We start from the raw sequence: 13626 nt of genomic DNA on the forward strand, positions 1-13626 counted from the left end.
TAACCCTAACCCTAACCCTAACCCTAACCCTAACCCTAACCCTAACCCTAACCCTAACCCTAACCCTAACCCTAACCCTAACCCTAACCCTAACCCTAACCCTAACCCTAACCCTAACCCTAACCCTAACCCTAACCCTAACCCTAACCCTAACCCTAACCCTAACCCTAACCCTAACCCTAACCCTAACCCTAACCCTAACCCTAACCCTAACCCTAACCCTAACCCTAACCCTAACCCTAACCCTAACCCTAACCCTAACCCTAACCCTAACCCTAACCCTAACCCTAACCCTAACCCTAACCCTAACCCTAACCCTAACCCTAACCCTAACCCTAACCCTAACCCTAACCCTAACCCTAACCCTAACCCTAACCCTAACCCTAACCCTAACCCTAACCCTAACCCTAACCCTAACCCTAACCCTAACCCTAACCCTAACCCTAACCCTAACCCTAACCCTAACCCTAACCCTAACCCTAACCCTAACCCTAACCCTAACCCTAACCCTAACCCTAACCCTAACCCTAACCCTAACCCTAACCCTAACCCTAACCCTAACCCTAACCCTAACCCTAACCCTAACCCTAACCCTAACCCTAACCCTAACCCTAACCCTAACCCTAACCCTAACCCTAACCCTAACCCTAACCCTAACCCTAACCCTAACCCTAACCCTAACCCTAACCCTAACCCTAACCCTAACCCTAACCCTAACCCTAACCCTAACCCTAACCCTAACCCTAACCCTAACCCTAACCCTAACCCTAACCCTAACCCTAACCCTAACCCTAACCCTAACCCTAACCCTAACCCTAACCCTAACCCTAACCCTAACCCTAACCCTAACCCTAACCCTAACCCTAACCCTAACCCTAACCCTAACCCTAACCCTAACCCTAACCCTAACCCTAACCCTAACCCTAACCCTAACCCTAACCCTAACCCTAACCCTAACCCTAACCCTAACCCTAACCCTAACCCTAACCCTAACCCTAACCCTAACCCTAACCCTAACCCTAACCCTAACCCTAACCCTAACCCTAACCCTAACCCTAACCCTAACCCTAACCCTAACCCTAACCCTAACCCTAACCCTAACCCTAACCCTAACCCTAACCCTAACCCTAACCCTAACCCTAACCCTAACCCTAACCCTAACCCTAACCCTAACCCTAACCCTAACCCTAACCCTAACCCTAACCCTAACCCTAACCCTAACCCTAACCCTAACCCTAACCCTAACCCTAACCCTAACCCTAACCCTAACCCTAACCCTAACCCTAACCCTAACCCTAACCCTAACCCTAACCCTAACCCTAACCCTAACCCTAACCCTAACCCTAACCCTAACCCTAACCCTAACCCTAACCCTAACCCTAACCCTAACCCTAACCCTAACCCTAACCCTAACCCTAACCCTAACCCTAACCCTAACCCTAACCCTAACCCTAACCCTAACCCTAACCCTAACCCTAACCCTAACCCTAACCCTAACCCTAACCCTAACCCTAACCCTAACCCTAACCCTAACCCTAACCCTAACCCTAACCCTAACCCTAACCCTAACCCTAACCCTAACCCTAACCCTAACCCTAACCCTAACCCTAACCCTAACCCTAACCCTAACCCTAACCCTAACCCTAACCCTAACCCTAACCCTAACCCTAACCCTAACCCTAACCCTAACCCTAACCCTAACCCTAACCCTAACCCTAACCCTAACCCTAACCCTAACCCTAACCCTAACCCTAACCCTAACCCTAACCCTAACCCTAACCCTAACCCTAACCCTAACCCTAACCCTAACCCTAACCCTAACCCTAACCCTAACCCTAACCCTAACCCTAACCCTAACCCTAACCCTAACCCTAACCCTAACCCTAACCCTAACCCTAACCCTAACCCTAACCCTAACCCTAACCCTAACCCTAACCCTAACCCTAACCCTAACCCTAACCCTAACCCTAACCCTAACCCTAACCCTAACCCTAACCCTAACCCTAACCCTAACCCTAACCCTAACCCTAACCCTAACCCTAACCCTAACCCTAACCCTAACCCTAACCCTAACCCTAACCCTAACCCTAACCCTAACCCTAACCCTAACCCTAACCCTAACCCTAACCCTAACCCTAACCCTAACCCTAACCCTAACCCTAACCCTAACCCTAACCCTAACCCTAACCCTAACCCTAACCCTAACCCTAACCCTAACCCTAACCCTAACCCTAACCCTAACCCTAACCCTAACCCTAACCCTAACCCTAACCCTAACCCTAACCCTAACCCTAACCCTAACCCTAACCCTAACCCTAACCCTAACCCTAACCCTAACCCTAACCCTAACCCTAACCCTAACCCTAACCCTAACCCTAACCCTAACCCTAACCCTAACCCTAACCCTAACCCTAACCCTAACCCTAACCCTAACCCTAACCCTAACCCTAACCCTAACCCTAACCCTAACCCTAACCCTAACCCTAACCCTAACCCTAACCCTAACCCTAACCCTAACCCTAACCCTAACCCTAACCCTAACCCTAACCCTAACCCTAACCCTAACCCTAACCCTAACCCTAACCCTAACCCTAACCCTAACCCTAACCCTAACCCTAACCCTAACCCTAACCCTAACCCTAACCCTAACCCTAACCCTAACCCTAACCCTAACCCTAACCCTAACCCTAACCCTAACCCTAACCCTAACCCTAACCCTAACCCTAACCCTAACCCTAACCCTAACCCTAACCCTAACCCTAACCCTAACCCTAACCCTAACCCTAACCCTAACCCTAACCCTAACCCTAACCCTAACCCTAACCCTAACCCTAACCCTAACCCTAACCCTAACCCTAACCCTAACCCTAACCCTAACCCTAACCCTAACCCTAACCCTAACCCTAACCCTAACCCTAACCCTAACCCTAACCCTAACCCTAACCCTAACCCTAACCCTAACCCTAACCCTAACCCTAACCCTAACCCTAACCCTAACCCTAACCCTAACCCTAACCCTAACCCTAACCCTAACCCTAACCCTAACCCTAACCCTAACCCTAACCCTAACCCTAACCCTAACCCTAACCCTAACCCTAACCCTAACCCTAACCCTAACCCTAACCCTAACCCTAACCCTAACCCTAACCCTAACCCTAACCCTAACCCTAACCCTAACCCTAACCCTAACCCTAACCCTAACCCTAACCCTAACCCTAACCCTAACCCTAACCCTAACCCTAACCCTAACCCTAACCCTAACCCTAACCCTAACCCTAACCCTAACCCTAACCCTAACCCTAACCCTAACCCTAACCCTAACCCTAACCCTAACCCTAACCCTAACCCTAACCCTAACCCTAACCCTAACCCTAACCCTAACCCTAACCCTAACCCTAACCCTAACCCTAACCCTAACCCTAACCCTAACCCTAACCCTAACCCTAACCCTAACCCTAACCCTAACCCTAACCCTAACCCTAACCCTAACCCTAACCCTAACCCTAACCCTAACCCTAACCCTAACCCTAACCCTAACCCTAACCCTAACCCTAACCCTAACCCTAACCCTAACCCTAACCCTAACCCTAACCCTAACCCTAACCCTAACCCTAACCCTAACCCTAACCCTAACCCTAACCCTAACCCTAACCCTAACCCTAACCCTAACCCTAACCCTAACCCTAACCCTAACCCTAACCCTAACCCTAACCCTAACCCTAACCCTAACCCTAACCCTAACCCTAACCCTAACCCTAACCCTAACCCTAACCCTAACCCTAACCCTAACCCTAACCCTAACCCTAACCCTAACCCTAACCCTAACCCTAACCCTAACCCTAACCCTAACCCTAACCCTAACCCTAACCCTAACCCTAACCCTAACCCTAACCCTAACCCTAACCCTAACCCTAACCCTAACCCTAACCCTAACCCTAACCCTAACCCTAACCCTAACCCTAACCCTAACCCTAACCCTAACCCTAACCCTAACCCTAACCCTAACCCTAACCCTAACCCTAACCTAACCCTAACCCTAACCCTAACCCTAACCCTAACCCTAACCCTAACCCTAACCCTAACCCTAACCCTAACCCTAACCCTAACCCTAACCCTAACCCTAACCCTAACCCTAACCCTAACCCTAACCCTAACCTAACCCTAACCCTAACCTAACCCTAACCCTAACCCTAACCCTAACCCTAACCCTAACCCTAACCCTAACCCTAACCCTAACCCTAACCCTAACCCTAACCCTAACCCTAACCCTAACCCTAACCCTAACCCTAACCCTAACCCTAACCCTAACCCTAACCCTAACCCTAACCCTAACCCTAACCCTAACCCTAACCCTAACCCTAACCCTAACCCTAACCCTAACCCTAACCCTAACCCTAACCCTAACCCTAACCCTAACCCTAACCCTAACCCTAACCCTAACCCTAACCCTAACCCTAACCCTAACCCTAACCCTAACCCTAACCCTAACCCTAACCCTAACCCTAACCCTAACCTAACCCTAACCCTAACCCTAACCCTAACCCTAACCCTAACCATAACCCTAACCTAACCCTAACCCTAACCCTAACCCTAACCCTAACCCTAACCCTAACCTAACCCTAACCCTAACCCTAACCCTAACCCTAACCCTAACCCTAACCCTAACCCTAACCCTAACCTAAACCTAAACCCAACCCTAAACATAACCTAAATCTAAACCTAGCCCTAAACATAACCTAAACCTAACCCTAAACATAACCTAACCCTAAACATAACCTAAACCTAACCCCTAAACATAACCTAAAATCTAAACCTAGCCCTAAACATAACCTAAACCTAATCCTAAACATAACCTAACCCTAAACATAACCTAAACCTAACCCCTAAACATAACCTAAATCTAAACCTAAACCTAAATATTACCTAAACCTAACCCTAAACATAACCCAATTTAACCCAATTCCGGGACCATCAGACTCAGAGTGGTGTGAATGTGGGGGTTGGGGACGGTCGGGGAATCAGCGTGCTTGGTGACTTGTGGTAGGCCCGTGCCTAACGAGAGCTCTGGACTGGTCCGGGTTTCCTGGACTGGTCTGGGGCCTCGGACCCTTGGAGCCTTTGGCCCCAGGACCTTTAACCTAACCCTAACCCTAACCCTAACCCTAACCATAGGGTTAGGGTTAGAGTTAGGGTTAGGTTACGGTTAGGGTTAGGGTTAGGTTATGGTTAGGGTTAGGGTTAGGGTTAGGGTTAAGGTTAGGGTTAGGGTTAGGGTTAGGGTTAGGGTTAGGTTAGGGTTAGGGTTAGGGTTAGGGTTAGGGTTAGGTTAGGGTTATGGTTATGGTTACGGTTATGGTTAGGGTTAGGGTCTTTTTAACGAAAGCGTCACCATTTACATAGACTTCAGCACGAACAAGTCGTATAACCTCTTCGCACATGCTGCACCTAACTTTCCCATTCAAAACCATTTGTGAGGTGTCATGTGAAGAGGTCCTGGAACTGCATGCTAGGGGCGTCTTTTGACTCATTGGTAATATGACTTTTTGCTTATACCACTAAAATCTTTTATCGAGGTTCTGGTGACGCCCAGAGGTTGGGGGCGTGTACTGGGGGGGTGTGGCCATGTTACCAAGGTGTCATGGTGACTCTAAGGTGATATAAGTCCTAACCATAGGGGGTCCGCCCACATTACCAAAACGTCATGAGTGACGTCATATGACGGTTAGGTAATGTGGGTCCTAACTACACCCAAATGGGGTCCCAAAACGACTAAGTCCCAAATCACTCAGGTTGACGCCCCCAATCGGTAGGCGGGGTCTGGGGCGGTGCCACACCCCCCCCAACAGGTCCCCGGGGGCCCCGGACCAGCTTTGCGTCAAACCGCTTCGGATCACTCCCAGAGTCGGCGGGCGGGTCCGTAGGGGCGGGGCCACACCCCCGAGCGGTCACCGTGGGCCTCGGACCAACTTCGCGTCAAACCGCTTCGGATCACTCCCAGAGTCGGCGGGAGGGTCCGACACGCCCCCCGGGCCCCCCCCCCAGACTCGGGGGCCGATCCGAGCACTTTCGACTCGGAGCGATTTCTGGACCAGAGAGGCAAGGGGTACCCCTTAGGTGTTTGCCGGCTCACTCAGCCAAGGCTCTCTGAGCGCTTGGCAAAGTGTGATACGTTTGCCTAAGTCTTTTGTATGGTCAAGACTTAGTGAAATTTTCACTCTGAGACAGGAGGGGTATTCTTCAAGTTTTGTACCAGATGAGTGCAAGTCATGGGATTGTGAGCTTGAGGACACCTTGGTAATATATGACACTAATGTAATATTAAGCCCTAACCACGAAAATTTACTGCCCAGATTCTCCACCAGGGGCCCACGGCTCGCGCTCACGTCCAACTCCCGCTTCGGTTAGGTGACCGGAACTCTACTTGGAGTTCCCGCCCCCCCGGAGGGGCGGGGCTCAGATAGGAGTAGCGGCACGGGTCGAGGATGCGCCCCTCTGAATTTGGAGGCGGTACCGCCCTCCTGAAAATAGTGGCAAAATAGCCAATTTCCAAAAGCGGGAGGCTGTTAGACCTGTGTACCTTAAGAGGACTTTGCCATTTTCGAGGTTTAAAAAACATTCAAAAGTGAACGGAAAGTCGGAGGCTCGCGAAACTCGGACACGCGGTAAAGGGCCGAGGGACGAGCGACATATCGAAATTTCGGGTCCGGAGGTCGAAAGGTCGCCGAGGGACGGCCCCCGACATTCCTGCCTATGGGCGTTTGAATGGGACTAAAAAAATTTCGGGGCCTTCCTACGGAAGGCGAGGTCGCAGGGTCACGAAAGTCGGCGTGCCGGAGCGGGCCGACGAGCCGCAACTCATACGTGCGTCTGGGGCCCCTCGCTCCAAGGGCCTCCGAGTTATGGCCGTATACTCTTTGGTAATACGATGACTTTAGTGTAATGTTTGGCCCTAACCTCAAAGGTCAACAGGGGTCAAAATGACCTCTAGGGCACTTGTCGCGCGCTCTCGTCCAACTCCCGCTTCGATTAGGTGATCGGAACTCTACTTAGAGTTCCCGCCCCCTTGGAGGGGCGGGGCTTCGACACGCGGTGCGGCACGTCCCCTTCTACCAGCCCGCAAAGTACCGGACCCGTGCGTTGACAAAAAGTGCTATAATAGCACTTTGTGAAAATCCACCCGGGCCAGCACTTAGGCTTGTGGCCTGCGAGAAGGCCTCACTTTACAAAAAGTTGTTTTATTGTGGAAAAATAGAAGGCGAGGTCGCAGGGTCACGAAAGTCGGCGTGCCGGAGCGGGCCGACGAGCCGCAACTCATACGTGCGTCTGGGGCCCCTCGCTCCAAGGGCCTCCGAGTTATGGCCGTATACTCTTTGGTAATACGATGACTTTAGTGTAATTTTAGCCCTAACCTCAAAGGTCAACAGGGGTCAAAATGACCTCTAGGGCACTTGTCGCGCGCTCTCGTCCAACTCCCGCTTCGATTAGGTGATCGGAACTCTACTTAGAGTTCCCGCCCCCTTGGAGGGGCGGGGCTTCGACACGCGGTGCGGCACGTCCCCTTCTACCAGCCCGCAAAGTACCGGACCCGTGCGTTGACAAAAAGTGCTATAATAGCACTTTGTGAAAATCCACCCGGGCCAGCACTTAGGCTTGCGGCCTGCGAGAAGGCCTCACTTTACAAAAAGTTGTTTTATTGTGAAAAATAGAAGGCGAGGTCGCAGGGCCGCGGGACCTTCGCCCACGCGTTCGGCTCGGTCAGTCGGCGCGCGTGCCCGATTTCGGTGGCCCTGGGTCGAAAGGTCAATAAAATATGGCCATATGATGCTTTTGTAATATCAGGACACTTATGTAATATTAAGCCCTAACTTTTAAAATTTACTGCCCAGATTCTTCACTTGGGGGCCACGATTCGCGCTCACGTCCAACTCCCGCTTCGGTTAGGTGACTCTAACTCTACCCTTGGAAAACTTAAAGAAAACTTGAGTGCAAACATACAGAAATGTGTGTATATATATATATATACAAGTCCAAAAATGAATGGGGCTTCTATGGCAGCCACCATTTCTTGTCAACCTAGGGACAAACTGTTTGGTCATTTGATGCGTCTCGTCGAGGCGACCCACCTGGTCAAGTTTGGTGTCGGTCAGACTTACGGTGTGTCCGAAAAGTCGGAAAAACCACTTTGGTAATGTGAGACCTTTTTGTAATATAAGTCCTAACCACTCGCTTTTCTTGATCTGAACTGGTCGTGTGACACTATTTTGCCGTTTTTAGGACATTTGTGTTAAATTTGGGATGTGTTAGGGCTTTTATTACATAAGGGTGTCATATTACTAAGAGGGTTTTTCAGCGTTTGTAGCCAAACTATAGGTCCCACCTACATATAAACTACACCTACGTGTTGGGGACGGACAGGCGGGTCGTTTGACACTATTTTTGAGATTCTAGGACGTTCCAGTCAAATTCCAAATTTCACCAAAAATGTTGCTTTTTATGAGAAAATGACATGTTTTTTTTTCAGGGATTCCAAGGGTCAAGACCCAAAACTGTTTGGTCATTCGGTGCGGCTCGTCGAGGCGAGCCACCAGGTCAAGTTTGGTGTCGGTCAGACTTACGGTGTGTCCAAAATCCTCAAAAAACCACTTTGGTAATACGAGACCTTTTTGTAATATAAGTCCTAACCACTCGCTTTTCTTCATCTGAACGGGTCGTGTGACACTCTTTTGCCGTTTTTAGGACATTTGTGTTAAATTTCGGATGTGTTAGGGCTTTTATTACATAAGGGTGTCATATTACTAAGAGGGTTTTTCAGCATTTGTAGCCAAACTATAGGTCCCACCTACATATAACCTACACCTACGTGTTGGGGAGGGACAGACGGGTCGTTTGACACTATTTTTGAGATTCTAGGACGTTCCAGTCAAATTCGGGATGTGTTAGGGCTTTTATTACACGAGGGTCTCATATTACAAAGAGGGTTTTTCAGCGTTTGTAGCCAAACTATAGGTCCCACCTACATATAACCTACACCTACGTGTTGGGGAGGGACAGGCGGGTCGTTTGACACTATTTTTGAGATTCTAGGACGTTCCAGTCAAATTCCAAATTTCACCTAAAACGTTGCTTTTATGAGAAAATGACATGTTTTTTTTTTCAGGGATTCCAAGGGTCAAGACCCAAAACTGTTTGGTCATTTGGTGCGGCTCGTCGAGGCGACCCACCAGGTCAAGTTTGGTGTCGGTCAGACTTACGGTGTGTCCAAAATGCTCAAAAAACCACTTTGGTAATGTGAGACGCTTTTGTAATATCTTTCCCTAACCACAAAAAAAAAATGGTCAGAGCCACCTACGGTAGGCCTACATGAGGACGGAAGCGTATGTAGCCAAACTATAGGTGTGATCTACTATAAATAGGTCGGGGTTGGTCACCGGTATGACCTTTCTGTAATACATTACACTTTGGTCATATTTCACTTAATGAGTGTAACAAGGGTGGGGGATGGGCACTCTGAAGTATTGAGGACCTCTTGGTCATATATGACTGGGGGATGGGCAATCTGAAGTATTGAGGACCTCTTGGTCATATATGACTCTTCTGTAATATCTCCCCTAATGTGTGTCACTGAGGTGGGGGATGGGCACTCTGAAGTCATGAGGACCTCTCGGTCACATATGAGTGGGGGATGGGCACTCTGAAGTCATGAGGACCTCTTGGTCATATATGACTCTTCTGTAATATCTCCCCTAATGTGTGTCACTGAGGTGGGGGATGGGCACTCTGAAGTCATGAGGACCTCTCGGTCACATATGAGTGGGGGATGGGCACTCTGAAGTCATGAGGACCTCTTGGTCATATATGACTGGGGGATGGGCACTCTGAAGTCATGAGGACCTCTTGGTCACATATGAGTGGGGGATGGGCACTCTGAAGTATTGAGGACCTCTTGGTCACATATGAGTGGGGGATGGGCACTCTGAAGTCATGAGGACCTCTTGGTCATATATGACTCTTCTATAATATCTCCCCTAATGTGTGTCACTGAGGTGGGGGATGGGCAGTGTGAAGTACTGAGGCAGTACTGAGGACGTCTTGGTCATATAGGACGCTTCGGTAATGTTTCACCCTAACTTTGTCACAAAGGCCCGTTGATCCGTTCTAGAGCCCCCGGGACACTTTTGTAATACCATAACACTTTGGTAAACACTTGCCTAAAATATTTATAGTAGGTAATTTTGGCCATTCTGACAGCAGGGATGCCCTCTACTACGCCCAAAAGGCACGCTAGCGACGTCTCAGACCACCAAGCCTTCTCTAAGGCTACTCGGAAAACAAGGCGTCTTAGCCGGAAAACGACGACACGTACTACCTCGTAGCGACCCGTAGATGAAGCGTGTCAAGTTTCGGGTCACCAAAGTGTCTAGGTCGAAAGATAGATTTTTCTGGCATTTTTAAGCCCTGCCAGGACCCATTCAGGACCCAAAGCCGTGGCTGACCGAATTTCAGGCCAATCAGAGACATTGACCTAATTTCAGTCCAATCCGAGCCACTGGCCAAAACTAAGGTGTTAGGGCCTCGCATATGACATTGGCGTCATCAATGATGTCATCCGTAACATGTTGGTCATAAGAAATTTCATTAAGGTTACAGTTAGGGTAAGTATTAAAATAGTGTCATAAGGGGTCAACTGGACAATACTGACCAGTTGACCCCAGTAGGGCCACCTAGTAGGTGGGATGACTGAATTGCAATATGTAATTAGTGTAACGAAAGGTGCTAGAGTGACCGTTCCAATTTTAAAAAATTCTATGGAGCCTTATGATCAACTCTATGAAGTTTGGGACCTGTAGCTAAAAATAGAATTTTTTAAAAATTCGTTGAATTTTTTTCTATGGGGTTTTGAATGGGAATTTAAAAACGTCATAACTTTCCGTAGAAACGTCATAGAGCGATAATTCTTGCGTCATCGTACTCAGCTCGAGGAGTAGAATTTTTTTGACGTAAAAAAACACGAAGTGACCCGAGGTCCTAATTAGGGTTAGGGTTAGGGTTAGGGTTAGGTTAGGGTTAGGGTTAGGGTTAGGGTTAGGGTTGGGGTTAGGTTAGGGTTATGGTTAGGGTTAGGGTTAGGGTTAGGGTTAGGGTTAGGGTTAGCTAGGGTTAGGGTTAGGGTTAGGGTTAGGGTTAGGGTTAGGGTTAGCTAGGGTTAGGGTTAGGGTTAGGGTTAGGGTTAGGTTAGGGTTAGGGTTAGGTAGGGTTATGGTTATGGTTAGGGTTAGGGTTAGGGTTAGGGTTAGGGTTAGGTTACGGTTAGGGTTACGGTTAGGGTTAGGGTTAGGGTTAGGGTTAGGGTTAAGAATTAGGGTTAGGGTTAGGGTTAAGAAATTAGGGTTAGGGTTAGGGTTAAGAAATTAGGGTTAGGGTTAAGAATTAGGGTTAGGGTTAGGGTTAAGAATTTAGGGCTAGGGTTAAGAATTAGGGTTAGGGTTAGGGTTAAGAATTTAGGGCTAGGGTTAAGAATTAGGGTTACGGTTAGGGTTAAGAATTTAGGGTTAGGGTTAGGGTTAGGGTTAAGAATTATGGTTAGGGTTAGGGTTAAGAATTTAGGGTTAGGGTTAAGAATTTAGGGTTAGGGTTAAGAATTAGGATTAAGAATTAGGGTTAGGGTTAAGAATTTAGGGTTAGGGTTAGGGTTAACTGTAGGGTTAGTTTCGTGTTATTGAAGTCAACGTAGGCCAAACTCCTTCCCTTCAAATCCCAGAAGTCTGAAATCATAATATGTTGTCCGGATAGCACATTTGGGTTTGCCCGAAAAATTTCATGCTACAGAAGTCAACTTAGGCCAAACTCCTTACCCTGACAAGCCAGAGGTCTGAAATCTAAATATGTTGTCCAAATCGCATCTTTGGGGTTGCCTGTAAAGTTTCGTGACACAGAAGTCAACATAGGCCAAACTCCTTCCCCTGACAATGCAGAGGTCTGAAATCGCAATATGTTGTCCAACTGGCAGCTCTGGGGTTACCTGCAGAGTTTGGTACAACAGAAGCCAACATAGACCAAATTCCTTCCACCGAACATCTTCAGGTCTGAAATCGCAGTAATTTCTCCAACTGGCACCTGTGGGGTTGCCTGCAGAGTTTGGTGCCACAGAAATCAACATAGGCCAAACTCCTGCCCCTGACCACCCAGCGGTCTGAAATTAAAATATATTGTCCAACTGCAATCTCTGGGGTTGCCTGTGGAGTTTCCTGCAACAGAAGTCAACGTAGACCAAACTCCTTCCCCAGACAACCCAGAGGTCTGAAATTGAAATATGTTGTCCAAATGGCAATTCTGGTGTTGATTGTAAAGTTTCGTGTGACTGAAGTCAACGTAGGCCAAACTCCTTCCCCCGACATCCCAGAGGTCTGAAATCGAAATATGTTGTCCAAATGGCACCTCTGGTGTTGTTTTGTAAAGTTTCGTACCACAGAAGTCAACGCAGGCCAAACTCCTTCCCCCGACAACCCAGAGGTCTGAAATTGAAATATGTTGTCCGGATAGCACATTTGAGGTTGCCTGTAAAGTTTCGTACCACAGAAGTCAACGTAGGCCAAACTCCTTACCCCGACATCCCAGTGGTCTGAAATCGAAATATGTTGTCCGGATAGCACATTTGAGGCAGCCTTTAAAGTTTTGTACCACAGAAGTCAACGTAGGCCAAACTCCTTCCCCCGACAACCCAGAGGTCTGAAATTGAAATATGTTGTCCAAATGGCACTTCTGGTGTTGTTATGTAAAGTTTCGTACCACAGAAGTCAACGCAGGCCAAACTCCTTCCCCCGACAACCCAGAGGTCTGAAATTGAAATATGTTGTCCGAATAGCATATTTGAGGTAGCCTGTAAAGTTTCGTACCACAGAAGTCAACGTAGGCCAAACTCCTTCCCCCGACAACCCAGAGGTCTGAAATCGAAATATGTTGTCCACATGGCACTTCTGGTGTTGTTTGTAAAGTTTCGTGTTACTGAAGTCAACGTAGGCCAAACTCCTTTCTCCGACATCCCAGAGGTCTGAAATCGAAATATGTTGTCCGAATAGCACATTTGAGGTTGCCTGTAAAGTTTCGTACCACAGAAGTCAACGTAGGCCAAACTCCTTCCCCCGACAGCCCAGAGGTCTGAAATTGAAATATGTTCTCCACATGGCACTTCTGGTGTTGTTTGTAAAGTTTCGTGTTACTGAAGTCAACGTAGGCCAAACTCCTTCCTCCGACATCCCAGAGGTCTGAAATCGAAATATGTTGTCCGAATAGCACATTTGAGGTTGCCTGTAAAGTTTCGTACCACAGAAGTCAACGTAGGCCAAACTCCTTCCCCCGACAACCCAGAGGTCTGAAATTGAAATATGTTGTCCGGATAGCACATTTGAGGTTGCCTGTAAAGTTTCGTGTTACTGAAGTCAACGTAGGCCAAACTCCTTCCCCCGACAACCCAGAGGTCTGAAATTGAAATTTGTTCTCCACATGGCACTTCTGGTGTTGTTTGTAAAGTTTCGTGTTACTGAAGTCAACGTAGGCCAAACTCCTTCCCCCGACAACCCAGAGGTCTGAAATTAAAATATGTTGTCCGGATAGCACATTTGAGGTTGC

Source organism: Astyanax mexicanus, chromosome 6, assembly GCF_023375975.1.
Source record: "Astyanax mexicanus isolate ESR-SI-001 chromosome 6, AstMex3_surface, whole genome shotgun sequence".
Lineage (NCBI taxonomy): Eukaryota > Metazoa > Chordata > Actinopteri > Characiformes > Acestrorhamphidae > Astyanax > Astyanax mexicanus.